The sequence below is a fragment of the Mauremys reevesii genome, linkage group 16 (genome assembly GCF_016161935.1).
Source record: "Mauremys reevesii isolate NIE-2019 linkage group 16, ASM1616193v1, whole genome shotgun sequence".
NCBI classification, from domain to species: domain Eukaryota; kingdom Metazoa; phylum Chordata; order Testudines; family Geoemydidae; genus Mauremys; species Mauremys reevesii.
The window spans coordinates 19,150,800-19,162,980 of record NC_052638.1 but is presented as its reverse complement, the minus strand read 5'-3'; the positions used below and the strand labels follow the sequence as shown (position 1 = coordinate 19,162,980).

At 50.4% G+C, this 12,181-nt stretch overlaps 1 long non-coding RNA gene across 4 annotated transcripts in view; it reads right to left on the bottom strand.

Moving 5' to 3' along the window:
* LOC120384632 overlaps positions 1-10,486 on the bottom strand; it is a 57,781-nt gene extending 47,295 nt beyond the window's left edge. Inside the window, exons 1-2 of one of the 4 annotated variants that reach the window (XR_005588988.1) lie at positions 9,092-10,486; positions 7,740-8,996 (exon numbers count right to left, since the gene is read on the bottom strand). This is a non-coding gene — a long non-coding RNA (uncharacterized LOC120384632). Of the gene's footprint in view, positions 1-7,739 lie in introns of all 4 variants that reach the window. The other 3 variants (XR_005588990.1, XR_005588987.1, XR_005588991.1) reach the window with 3 other exon arrangements.
* Positions 10,487-12,181: the final 1,695 nt, after the last annotated feature.

The window sequence follows — 12,181 nt, the reverse complement described above, 5'->3', positions numbered from 1 at the left end:
TGGAAGGTCCACCATCACATCAAGCTGAACATGACGCAAAGTGAACTCCTTATCTTTTCTCCCTAGCCTTCCTCCCCCCACCCACATTTTGATCACCACTGCCAATTCAGCCATCCTCAGGTTTGCAAACAGTGTTATTTTCAACTCTGCTCTCTTCACTCCTGAACAATACTTTTGCTACATCCTACTATTTCTTCATCTCCAAACTCTGCCAATTCCTTTCCACCTGTACTGCAGCACTTTCTATACCAACCCAAAAAATAGACACAGAGATATCCATTGCGTTTGGTTCCACAGAAGTATCAATAGATAATTATATACAAGTTCCTGATAGATCCTGAAATTCTACAATACCTGAAAGGCAATTTTCAACAGAGATAAACTGAAGAAATACAAATGAATATGCAGACATTGCCCAAGGAAGTAATTCTGGCAGGGAGGAGGAACACAAGAAAGACCAAATATCTTCTGAATTGTTACCACCTACAGAACCGCTCTCAGCCCTTAATAGCTAATGTTTATACTGCTGGTTACAAAAGATAGTTGCTCTACTACTACTACTGCGCTTGTGAGATCATAATATTATGAACAACATATTTTTTTAAACATAAAAACCCACCATAATCTGCTGTTGCAGAAAAAGAGCAACTGGCCTTGACTCCAGATTATCTGATTGCCCAAGACAAAATAAGTATGTTGTTGACCTAGTTTGTGGACTCAACAGTTTTGGAACTACATTGGAAATACTTTTTCATATTACATATCCATACACCACCTCATGGATATTTGTTGTCAATATATTACATGGCTGCATGAAGTGGTTATGGGGTTTGTATGATCTGGAAAGCTCTGGTCATTCACATAACAGATATGTAGGCCAATGGTCAAACGGGGGGAGGGGACAGGGGGGAAATAGACTAAAAGGTCAATATGAATTTGATCCTGCAAATTCTCATGCATCTGAGTAATCCCTGACCCATGCAAGCAGACCTACTGAAGTCAATGAAACCGTCTGTGTGTTTCAGGGCAGCAGGACTGGCCTATACATCTGCAACACCATTCTAGGAAATACTTTAAGAAATCTACATCAGGACCTCCTGTTCTCTTTTTCTCTATGAAAAACAACTGGCAAAATTTCATATAACTGAGAATCTGGCCTAATACCCTACGAGAGGTAAATGGTCACTTTCAGACCATATCTTCTCCTGAATCCTGAGCCCTGGCTTCTTTGCCTTTAGTAGCAAAGAACCAGCATTCTATATACACACTTAAAGACAGAAGCTATATTTCAATTCATGGGCCTCATCTAAAGTCCACTGAAGTCAACAGAAAGACTCCTAGTGACTTCAGTGGGCTTTGGAGCAGGCCTTGTATGTACTTTTGGACAGCAAATGGTGCTTCAGAACCTTTCATCACTGGCAGCTTGGCGGTCGCCATAGCTAGAACCCAGTTAATGTTCTACCAAACCCTATTGTGTGTTATATATTCAGTGGTAAATGAAGTTCTCCATTGGTAAGTGCAGTGATATGCACTTTGGAGGAGAAAATTTAAACTTCTCATTCACCTTACTGGGAAATAAATTAACTGTATTAGCCCAGGAGGGACCTGGGCATCACTGCAGGCAGCTCAGTTAATACCTCTGCTCTCTATGTGCAGCTGAGGTCAAAAAAATCTAAGCTGTCCGGCTGTATAACAAATGAGAAGGCAAATATGGAATATATTATAATACCTTTATCTAATCTATGCAGCCTCATCTGGAATACTGGAGCAGAACAGGACACTCCATCTCAAAAACGATATCCCAGAAGTAGGGGAGATTCTGAGCATGATCAAGGCCCTGGAAAAAACCCCACGTGGACAGGCTGAAAAGACTGGGATTGTTCACTTTTGAAAGGAGAGGAATGAGAATGGGGGACATGATCAATGTTTATAAAATAATGAATAGGATAGAGAAGGTAGCTCAGGAGGCTTCAAATATTCCCAAGCCAAAAGGGACCATTGTAATCACCTAGTCTGACCTCCTGTACAACACAGGCCATAAAACTTCCCCAAAATAATTCCTTTTGAATTAGAGCACACCTTTTTAAAAGATGATGGAGGGAAAGCCAGGCCAAATTTGAACAATGCTGTGACTCCACATGCCATGTTGCAATGTGCAAATCAGGAAGCAGATGCAGCCCCATGTGACTGAAGCCACAGGTGCTATTGCTAGCAGCAAGGAGAGTTTTTTGTTCTGTATGATCTATTTCATTTTCTTTTGTGTTATTTCATATTTGCAAAAGCTACAGGGCTCTATTAAGAATAAAATATCACTCCCCTAGGCAGGCTTCCCCTGGGATTTGATCTCAGAACTTCTGGCACCATAAGCAAAAGCCATCTCACTATACTACATGGCCACTTTACCAATCTATTCTCCGTGTCTCATAATACAAGAACAAAAAGAAAAATCAACCAAATAAAAGGTAGAAAAAAAATCAAAATCAATAAGAGGAAATACTTTTTCCACACAACATGTAATTAGACTGTGGAACTCCTGGCCTCAGTGGTTTTCTGTGGCAAAAAAAAAATTAAGAAAAAGAGAATGGACATTTATAACAGGAATATCCAGAGTTATCAGAATTATTCACATTCTGGAAGGGATATTAAATTTCATATGTCAGGAGTTAAGTCAATTTCTAACTATGAGAGACCAGGATGAAAGTTAATGTCCGTGGTTGGCCATGTCTGCCTATTGCTGGGTTCTTACACCTTCCTCCAAAAGGTACTCCTGTCAGGCAGAATACTGGACTATAGTGGATGGACCTCAAGTCTGTTCCAATATGGTAATTCCATTGTTCCTTTCTGTATTATGGTAGCGTCTGAAGACCCCAACCAAGATCAAGACCTCATTGTACAATTATAGAATAAGAGACAATCCCTGCCCTGAAGAGTTTCTCAAGATAACTATTGAGTGCTGTCTGTAAATTTCCTTCTCAGCTCTACATGTCTGTCTGATGCTAGAGCCATTCTTATCCAAAGACATCAACGTCTAGTGAGGGTTTGAGACAAGAAAGCCCACTCCCAGAGGAAAATGACACAAACAATGACTTGCAGCATCTGTGACCTCTGCCTTTCTGGAGAAGGGAAATGTTTGATGATGGAGGGTTTATATATTTGACATTTTGAACTCAGCTAAATTTAACTAATTAAAAAGTATCCACCCCCTCTCTAGGATGCAGTTCTAAAGCAGTGGAAGGATGTGATCAAGGATGCTAGGGGTGCTGCCGTACCCCCAGGCTTGAAGTGGTTTCCATCATATCCAGGGTTTACAATTTGGTTCAATTGCTCTCAGCACCCCCCCATACAAGTTGTTCCAGCACCTCTGGATGTGATGACAGCAAAGCAGCCCAATTAACTCATCTACAGAGACTCCAGCAGAAGATACAATAAACCAGGGGTTGCCAACCTGCGGCTCTTCAGAAGTTAATACGCGGCTCCTTGTATAGGCACCGACTCCGGGGCTGGAGCTAAAGGCGCCAACTTTCCAGTGTGCTGGGGGGTGCTCACTGCTCAACCCCTGGCTCTGCCACAGGCCCTGCCCCCACTCCACCCCTTCCCACCCCCTCCCCTCAGCCTGCAGTGCCCTTGCTTCTTCCCCCACCCCCACAAAAAAAAGTTTCCTGCATGCCACGAAACAGCTGATCAGGAGGTGTGGATCAGTGGGGCTGCCAGTGGGTGGGAGGGAGGCGCTGGGAGCAGTGGGGGAGCTGATGGGGGTCTGCTGACATATTACTGTGGCTCTTTGGCAATGTACATTGTTAAATTCTGGCTCCTTCTGAGGCTCAGGTTGGCCACCCCTGCAATAAACTCATCTTGGGCATGACAAGAGACATGTAACACAGATCTGCACAGTTCTCTACAGTGGGATAAACACTGCTACCAACCCCAGCCACAACAAGTCTTGGGGAAACAGTGGAGGGAGAGTTTAAGGGCTTCAGTCAAGAGTTCAAAGAGAAAACTAGCGAGCTGGCATCTGTTTGTGTTTATTTTGGGGCATCCCTACTCCATTCACAGGAAGGCCTGATAGTCTCATTGCAGGTGAGATGCACCTGAGGCAGGTATCACTATTTGGGCATTTAAAGGATTGTAGCCTTTATTGGTTATGGTACAAGTTGGAGACCTCTCTAAACACACTGAGTGTTTGGGGGTGGGCTGTTCTTTTTCCTTCTGTGCTGAGTACCAGGTGTTGCTTAGAAATAAAAGTATTTCCCTATAATTGGCCATTCCACATACCCAGTTCAGGGCAAAGGAACTTTGTTTCATTTTCCTTAAAACAATGGGGCCTCTCTCACTGCAGGTGAGTGATAATACATTAAACCAGCTCTGCACGGAGGCTTCATGACAAAGACAACGTCTCCTTTGCATAAGCCAGTTTTCGCACGCTGCCCCGAACCGGGAAAGGCCAGAGAACCTACAGGGGCTGCAACTTTCCTGTGATCATCTGCAGGGTTAAGCATCTACAGTTCTGGCCCTGGCTGCTGGAATCCCTGCAGGGGATGGAAGGGGGAAACACCAGCCTAAGTCTGCAAGCGGGGTGGATGGGGGAGAGCACTCATTCGCAGGATGAGAACTGGGTCTCTTATAGAATCACAGAGCTGGAAGGGACCTCGACAGGGGACTGGTCATCTAGTCCAGTCCCCTGCACTCAAGGGAAGACTAAGTATCATCATTCTAGACCATCCCTGACAGGTGTTTGTCCAACCTGCTCTTAAAAATCCCCAATGATGGGGATTCCACAACCTCCCTAGGCAATTTATTCCAGTGCTTAGCCACCCTGACAGGAAGTTTTTCCTAATGTTCAACCTAAACTGCCCTTGCTTCAATTTAAGCCCATTGCTTCTTGTCCTATCCTCATAGGTTAAGAATAATTATTCTTCTCCCTCCTCCTCGTAACAACCTTTTATGTAATTGAAAACGTATGTCCCCTCTCAGTCTTCTGTTCTCCAGATGAAGCAAACCCAATCTTCCCTCATAAGTCATGTTTTCTAGACCTTTCAATCATTTTTGTTGCTCTTCTCTGGACTTTCTCCAATTTGTCCACATCTTCCCTGAAATGTGGTGCCCAGAACCGGACACAATACTCCAGTTGAGGCCTAATCAGCGTGGAAGAATTACTTCTCGTCTTGCTTACAATGCTCCTGCTAATACATCCCAGAATAATGTTTGCCTTTTTCTTTTTTTGGCAACATCGTTACACTGTTGACTCATATTTAGCTTGTGATCCACTATGACTCCCAGATCCAGAGGTGAAAGTAAGCCTGTACGGTCCGGCAAGAGCTGGTACGCCGTGCCGGACCGGCTTCCCCGGTGGTGATTTAAAGGGCCCAGGGCTGCGGGGACCCCTGGGGCCCTTTAAATCACCGCCGGAGCTCCAGCAGCCAGGCTCAGGTGGAGATTTAAAGGGCAGGGCTACGGCCACTGCGGGAAGCCCCGGGCCCTTTAAAGCATCGCCGCTGGAGCTCCAGCAGCAGGGCTCGGGCAGCGCTTTAAAGGGCCCAGAGCTCCGCGGCAGCCCTAACTCCAGGGCTCCCAGCCACCTCTGCAGCTGGTAGCTCCAGGGTGATTTAAAGGCCCAGGAGCTCCCAGCCACAGCTGGAGTCCCAGGGCCTTTACATCTTTAAAGACCCCACTTCTTCCGGTTGAGGCCATGCCCCTACTCAGGACTCCCAGCAAGTCCTTTCAGTTACTTTCACCCCTGCCCAGATCCCTTCCTGCAGTGCTCCTTCCTAGGCAGTCGTTTCCCATGGTGTATGTGTGCAACTGATTGTTCCTTCCTAAGGGACCTACTTTGCATTTGTCCTTATTGAATTTCAGCCTATTTACTTCAGAGCATTTCTCCGGTTTGTCCAGATCCTTGTGAATTTTAATCCTACCCTCCAAAGCACTTGCAACCCCTCCCAGCTTGGTATCGCCTGAAGGCTCTGTGCCTTTATCTTTCCTACCCCAGGGTCCGTTCTAGCGGAACTTCGGGAAACTCGCAAACTCTGCCCCGCGGTGGTACTGGCGGTTCCCCCTGGAGCTGTCGTCGTAACAGACACAGGACGCTGCGCCCGGGGCGGAGTAACTCAGGCACCCACTCTTGTAGCAGTCGGTCGGTCCGAGTGTTTTACACACACTGACATGGGCGGCAGGTTATATATTCGTGTGGGACCCGGGCCCCAGCAATATTCAGGGCTGGGCGCCCTGCTCCAGCAATAGTTGGAGCTGGGTCTCTTCCCGCCCCCCCGGTCCTGCCTGGATCGGCCCCGGCCACCGTAGGTCTCCCCCTGCCGCCGCGACCCTGCCTGGAGCAGGTCCCAGCCCCCGCCTGCCACCCCCCCCTCCGTGTGTTCCCCCCCCTCCGCCGCATTTTGTTGCATCCCTGCCTGACAGAACACAGCACGCCTCTCCCCTGCCTGCTGCCCGGAGGGCTCCCAGCAGATTTGCTGTCTGCTGCCGCAGGGTCCTAGTGCCTGCCCTTCACCACTACTGGCAAGGCAGGCTGCCCTTACCCTGAGCCTCTCCAACCCCAAACCCTCAGCCCCAGCCAGAGCCCTCATTCCCCCCGCACCCTAATCCTCAGCCCCAGCCCTGAGCACCTCCACAGCATGAACCCCTCATCCCCTGCACCCTAATCTTCAGCCCCAGCCCTGAGCGCCCCCACATCATGAACCCCTCATCCCCAGCCCCACAGCCCTCACCCCACACTCCAAACCTCTGCCCTAGCCCTGAGCCCCCTCCTGCATCATGAACCCCTCATCCACAGCCCAACCCTCTTCCCTAGCCCTGAGCCCCCCGCATCATGAACCCCTCATCCACAGCCCTCACCCCACAGCCCAACCCTCTTCCCTAGCCCTGAGCCCCCCCACATCATGAACCCCCATCCACAGCCCTCACCCCACAGCCCAACCCTCTTCCCTAGCCCTGAGCCCCCTCCTGCATCATGTACCCCTCATCCTCAGCCCCACAGTCCTCACCCTGCACTCCCTCCTATCCCCAAACTCCCTCCCACTTCCCACACACCCCTTCCCAACCCCAAACTCCATCCCAAAGCCTGCACCCTTCACCTCCTCCTGCACACCCACCCCCTGCCCCAGCCCAGAGCCTGCACCCAGCACCCTTCCTGCACCCTAATCCCCAGCCCAGGATCTGCACCCCAGACCTCCCCCGCCGAGCCCCCTCCCAGAGCCTTAGGCAGGTGGGGGCGGAGTTGGGGGCGGGTTCTGGGCCCCACCAAAATTTTTACAAACTTGCCACCCATGCACACTGACCAGGTGTGCACGGGGCCCACACCCCGCCAGGCTCCTGCCAAGCGCCGGACAGGCCGTGGCATTTCGGGGTGCGCCCACGGCGCCCCCCAAAGCACCGACCCGAGCCGAGCAAACACCGCCGGCGCAACGCTACCCCCGAGGGGCCGGCGGGAGCTGCCGCGGATCCAGGCGGCTCCCCGGCCCCCGCTCTCCCGGGAGAGGCCCCCGGAGCCTGCTCTCGCCTCGCCCCCGACGCGGGCCCGAGGGGGAGTTTGCGGGACGCGGAGGGGCCGCCAGAACCCGGGGTTGGATGCACGTAGCCCCGAAGCTGCCCCCGGCCCGTGGACACGGGAACAGCCGCGCCCGTTAGCGGCGGCTCTTCCCTTTGCGAGCACGAGAAACGCCCCGCACCCACCCCGCTTCCGGCCCCAGGAGCCCGCAGACCCGCCCTGCCCCTCCCCGCCCGCTTACCTGTTGCGACTCCAGCGTCGCCCTCAGTCTCCGCCGGCCGTGAACGCGGGGGCTGGTGCGGGGTCTGTCTCCAAGCCGGAGCTCGCTGCGGGTTCTCCGGGTGCCTCCCGCGGAGAGAGCGGGCGGGCGGGGCGCAGCCTTGCTGCCTGTGTAAATACAGACGCTCCGCGACCCAAAACACCGACGCTGGCCGAGACTCCCCTCCCAGGCCTCTGCTCGGGGGAAGCTGCTCGCCGAGGTGCCCTTCCACACCCAGAGAGCACGGGCGGCTTCGGCGCGAGCGTTCACACGGCCCCGCCCTTCCTTTGATCCCGGAGCAGGCAGCCCTGCTTCCCGGTGGCCGTCAGAGTCCTACTGAGAGTGGAGCTGGGAGACCTCCGTTGTAGCGGGCTGGCAAACTACATGGACAGCGCACCCGGGCTAGGAAGGAGTTGTGCCTTGGAAATCGGCCCCCAACCCGTGAAATACTTTGCGCGCATATTCTTCGAGAACCAAGTTTGTGATGCTTCTGAGCAAACTTACTGGGGGAGGGGGGGTAGCAGAGAGGAAGTGATATGGTGCAATACAGTATATATAGATTAACCGTTCAGGGAGTTAATTGCGTTGGACTTTTTCATTTAAACAAAATCCGCTCCCTTACCAGAGCGATTCGTTTATATATCCACATGTATTGTTCATACAAGTGGAGTTGGTTTGTTTCTTCCCCCCCCCCCAAAAAAAACCCTAATTAACGGTGTGTGGATTTTTTTGAATTCCCTTACATCTGTGTAATTATAATCACATTAGAAATCAATCAGCTCTGGTCATTACCATTAGCGATATGGCTCATAAACCGAACACGTCATGCTAATTAGCTGAATGAAACATAAGTTCTTGTTGTGTAAACTGATGCTCAACTCTAATCAGCGCTAAATTCAATCAAGACGTTACTTACAGCAATTGAAAATATATTAAAGGCTCTTAAAAAGTGCGAACTGTTCCATTTGAGCGTTCTATGTGCCAACCACAGCAAACCGGATCCGTAATGAAGTAGGTGTGGGGGCTTGTGTAAACAGAAAGGTGTAATCTCTGTGGGGAGAGGGGAAATCAGCAGTTTCGATTCGTAGGCTCTCCCCAACCAATTCAGGGGAGTGTGAATTAGGAAAGAAAAGACATCACTGAGACCCGTGTGAACGGAGAGGATGACCGCTCCCAAACGTGATCAGTGTCTTCTAGTTCAGGGCCTTTCTTCTGTCTACGATAATGTAAAATATAGCCCTGGATTTAAAAAAAAATCACCTGCGACGCCTCCCCCAGGATGTGACCATCCAGTCACCCATATTAAAATGCCAGGCGTGTCCAGGGTATCCTACCTTGGGATCGCAGCTCTGGAGATGGTCTCGTGAAAGGGGAGCCTGAACATGTCTCGTGATTTCATCCGCTAGGCTGCTTTGATCTTCTACGGTGGAGCCTTGGCCTGCCGCTCTCCCCGGGCAGCCCTTAGGCATGACAGAAGTGGGGTTTTGCCTGAATCGGGGCTGCGAGACAAGCCCTGCCGCCAGAAAGCCCGAGACTCCAGCTGCTGGGAGCCAGGCAGCCACTGCCCTGTTGGAAGCGTCTCCCCGGGGGCTCACGGGTTCGGTTCGCGTCTCACACACCAATGTCCCCTCGAGACGCGCCAGCAGAAACCACTCTCCGCCCCTAGCACGTGCTGACGGTGCGCAGAAGTGGGGGGAATCCGAAATTAACGCCCCCCTATTTTGTGGGGGTTTGCTCGTCGAGCCTGAACTTCAGGGCCCTTGGCGGCCTCGAACCACGGGAGGGCGTGGGAATGTAACGAGCTCCTCGCTCTGAAATCGGTTCCATTTTCCACACTAGAATTATGGATGTTGCCTCTTCATGCCAATTTCTGGTCCGCCTGCAGGTGGGCAGCAGAGGCCAGTGAGCAGAAGGGCAGGTGATGCTGTGGCACTGCTAGTCGTTAGCAGTAGCGTTGTTATGAGCGGTAGAGAGGAGAGACACCGCCCCACCAAGGGGATTCCTGGACCCTCCCGCGCCGAGCGCTTGTCTCCCTCTCTCAGAGATGGAGGCACAAGGCTCGCCCCTTTGCATTGCTTCCCAGGTCTAGCCAATGCTGCTCGCAGTCCGATGGCAAAAGGCCCCTCACCCTAACTAGCTGTTCAGCTAGAGAGTGCCGGAGTCCTGCTAGGGACAAAGCTCTGTCCTGCGGCAGCTGCAGCCCCCGCGTCCCTACACACGGCCTGTTAAAACAGGAGCAAGCAGAAAGCTGTGGGCTGAACTCGGGGTGTACCTTATACACTGTTCCCAGTTACTACCGGTGTAGCTCGTGTGTAGCTAGTTACACAATTTCAACGCAAAGTATGCCGGGGTGGTGCGCTGATGTTAAAGGAAAAGGCAGACAACTGAAATCTAATAAAATCCTAGGCGGTTAAGCTCTGCGGTCAACCACATATTCTCGGGCCTGTGTAAGAAGCGCAGGTTTAAATCCCGAGCTGGGGTTTTTAGAGCTTGTTTTCTTGTTCTTAATGATTCTAAATTGTCAAAGCCCTGCAGCTACAGAGCCGCGGCAGGAGCAGTGACCTGCTTTACGCTCCCAGACATCTGCTGAACCAAATTCATTCTTGCACTTTTTAGCAGGAGGGGGTGGGGGGGGGGGGAGATCAGCCGCCTACCACTTCCGCACAGTGAAGTAGCCAACGATGACCTCCTTTCTGCACGCCGGGCGGGAGCGTAAGGTTCAATCCCATTGTTAACTGTGGCTTGGTGTCTAGTGTTAGGGGTTTTAATCTAGTCGCGTGCGTCTTCAGTAAATTAAACCCACTCTCTAGCTGTCTAATAAAGAGTAGTAATTAGCCCTAATGGCAGCGCTGCCGCGAGATGGAACTGAGTAATTCAGAAGGGTTCACAAAAGTTGAGCTCCTTGTTCAAACGCTGACTCAGGCTTCTGATACAGTTCCTCCCGGGGTATTCTTGCATACCACGCTGTCTCCCTTAAAGGGACCCTTCGGTTTCTGTGAGGGGAGCTACCTGCACGTTCTAGAAAATTAGTGGGTAAAGTGCACAGAACTTTTACACATCAGACCAGCTGAAGATGGCGATTTATCCTGAGGCGAATGTTAACAGGGAGCTGAGTTTGTAATCTAACGCTCTTAGCAAAATCCAGTGCGGAAGGATTCGCCTTTGCCTGCGTTAACTAGGATCAAGTGAAATCAAAGGATCTGAAGGGGTGTTTGAATAAACTAATTTCAGTGCAACTCGCTGAACCCTTTGCAAGAAAATGATTGATGTCTGCCAAAGAGTTAAAGGGGGTGATCAGCGGTTTGTGGGACTCAAAGCACAAGGAAGAAATATTTTAGGACTCGATAACTGATAGGAAAAAAGATGTACCAAGCCTAATAAATTAAAAAAAACCCAAAGGCTTCCCTTTACTCTGTGTGACCTGCAGAGGAATGCAACACTTAAACGCTTGTGCTTGGTATTTATGCCATAATGTTTGCACATAGAATTCACGTGAATATTTCCTGGGTGGGAGTAAATATTGGTTGAATTCTTACAGGGGATTTTCCCCCGACTTTAACAGAATGTATCATCGGTAGGAGCTTAAGTAGCAGGGAGAGGGAGGCGTATGGGGCGGAGGGTGGTTGTACGGGGAGTACTTTGTGTACTGCAAAGTGAAGGCACCTTTCCTTCTGTATGTCCAGCCCAGATGCAGATTGCATTGAAGACATTCCATTACTTACCTTACCTGTCACACACACCCAGGGAGTCACGTTTCTGGGTAAGCTAAGCTAAGATGCCAGGAAACACCTCTCTTGATTTAACAGGGGATTTGAAATCAGGGTGACAGTTTAAAGTGGGTTCGTATCCCCTTCATAAAGACAGCAAATGAGCTCAGACGAGCTGTTCCTTAGGGCTGGAGCAGGATCGGGCCCTCGCTCTGCGGGGCGGGGCGGGGGTGGCCCTGGAGCTGCTCGCAGAACTATAGGCTCACAAATCGGGTGCACCGTGAGCTCTCCACAATCAACTCACACACACGATCATTGTATGGGGCGCGGAATTCAATACAGAGAACAATCAAATGAACTCTCATAAAAAAGTGTCTTCAGGATCTGGATATAGCGGACCACTTGCTTCTATGAAAATACTTCTCGTGTATCACTTGTAAATAAAAGCTTAGCTGTAGGGGTTGATTCTTGTTATTATTCCTTTGCTGCTGACCCGGGCTGAGACTGGTTCTCAAAGCATCTTCATACCTCTGCTGCATAAAAAAACACCCCCTATCCGTTAGATCAAATCCAAAATATTATTCCAGTGTTAAATAATTCAGCAGTTATACCTAACACTGGGACAGCCCCGGTACTGAACCTGGAAAATGTTCTCTTCCCATTGGGTTGTATTTAAAACTTATAGTTCTTCAATATAGTTTGTTAAAGGACCGAAGA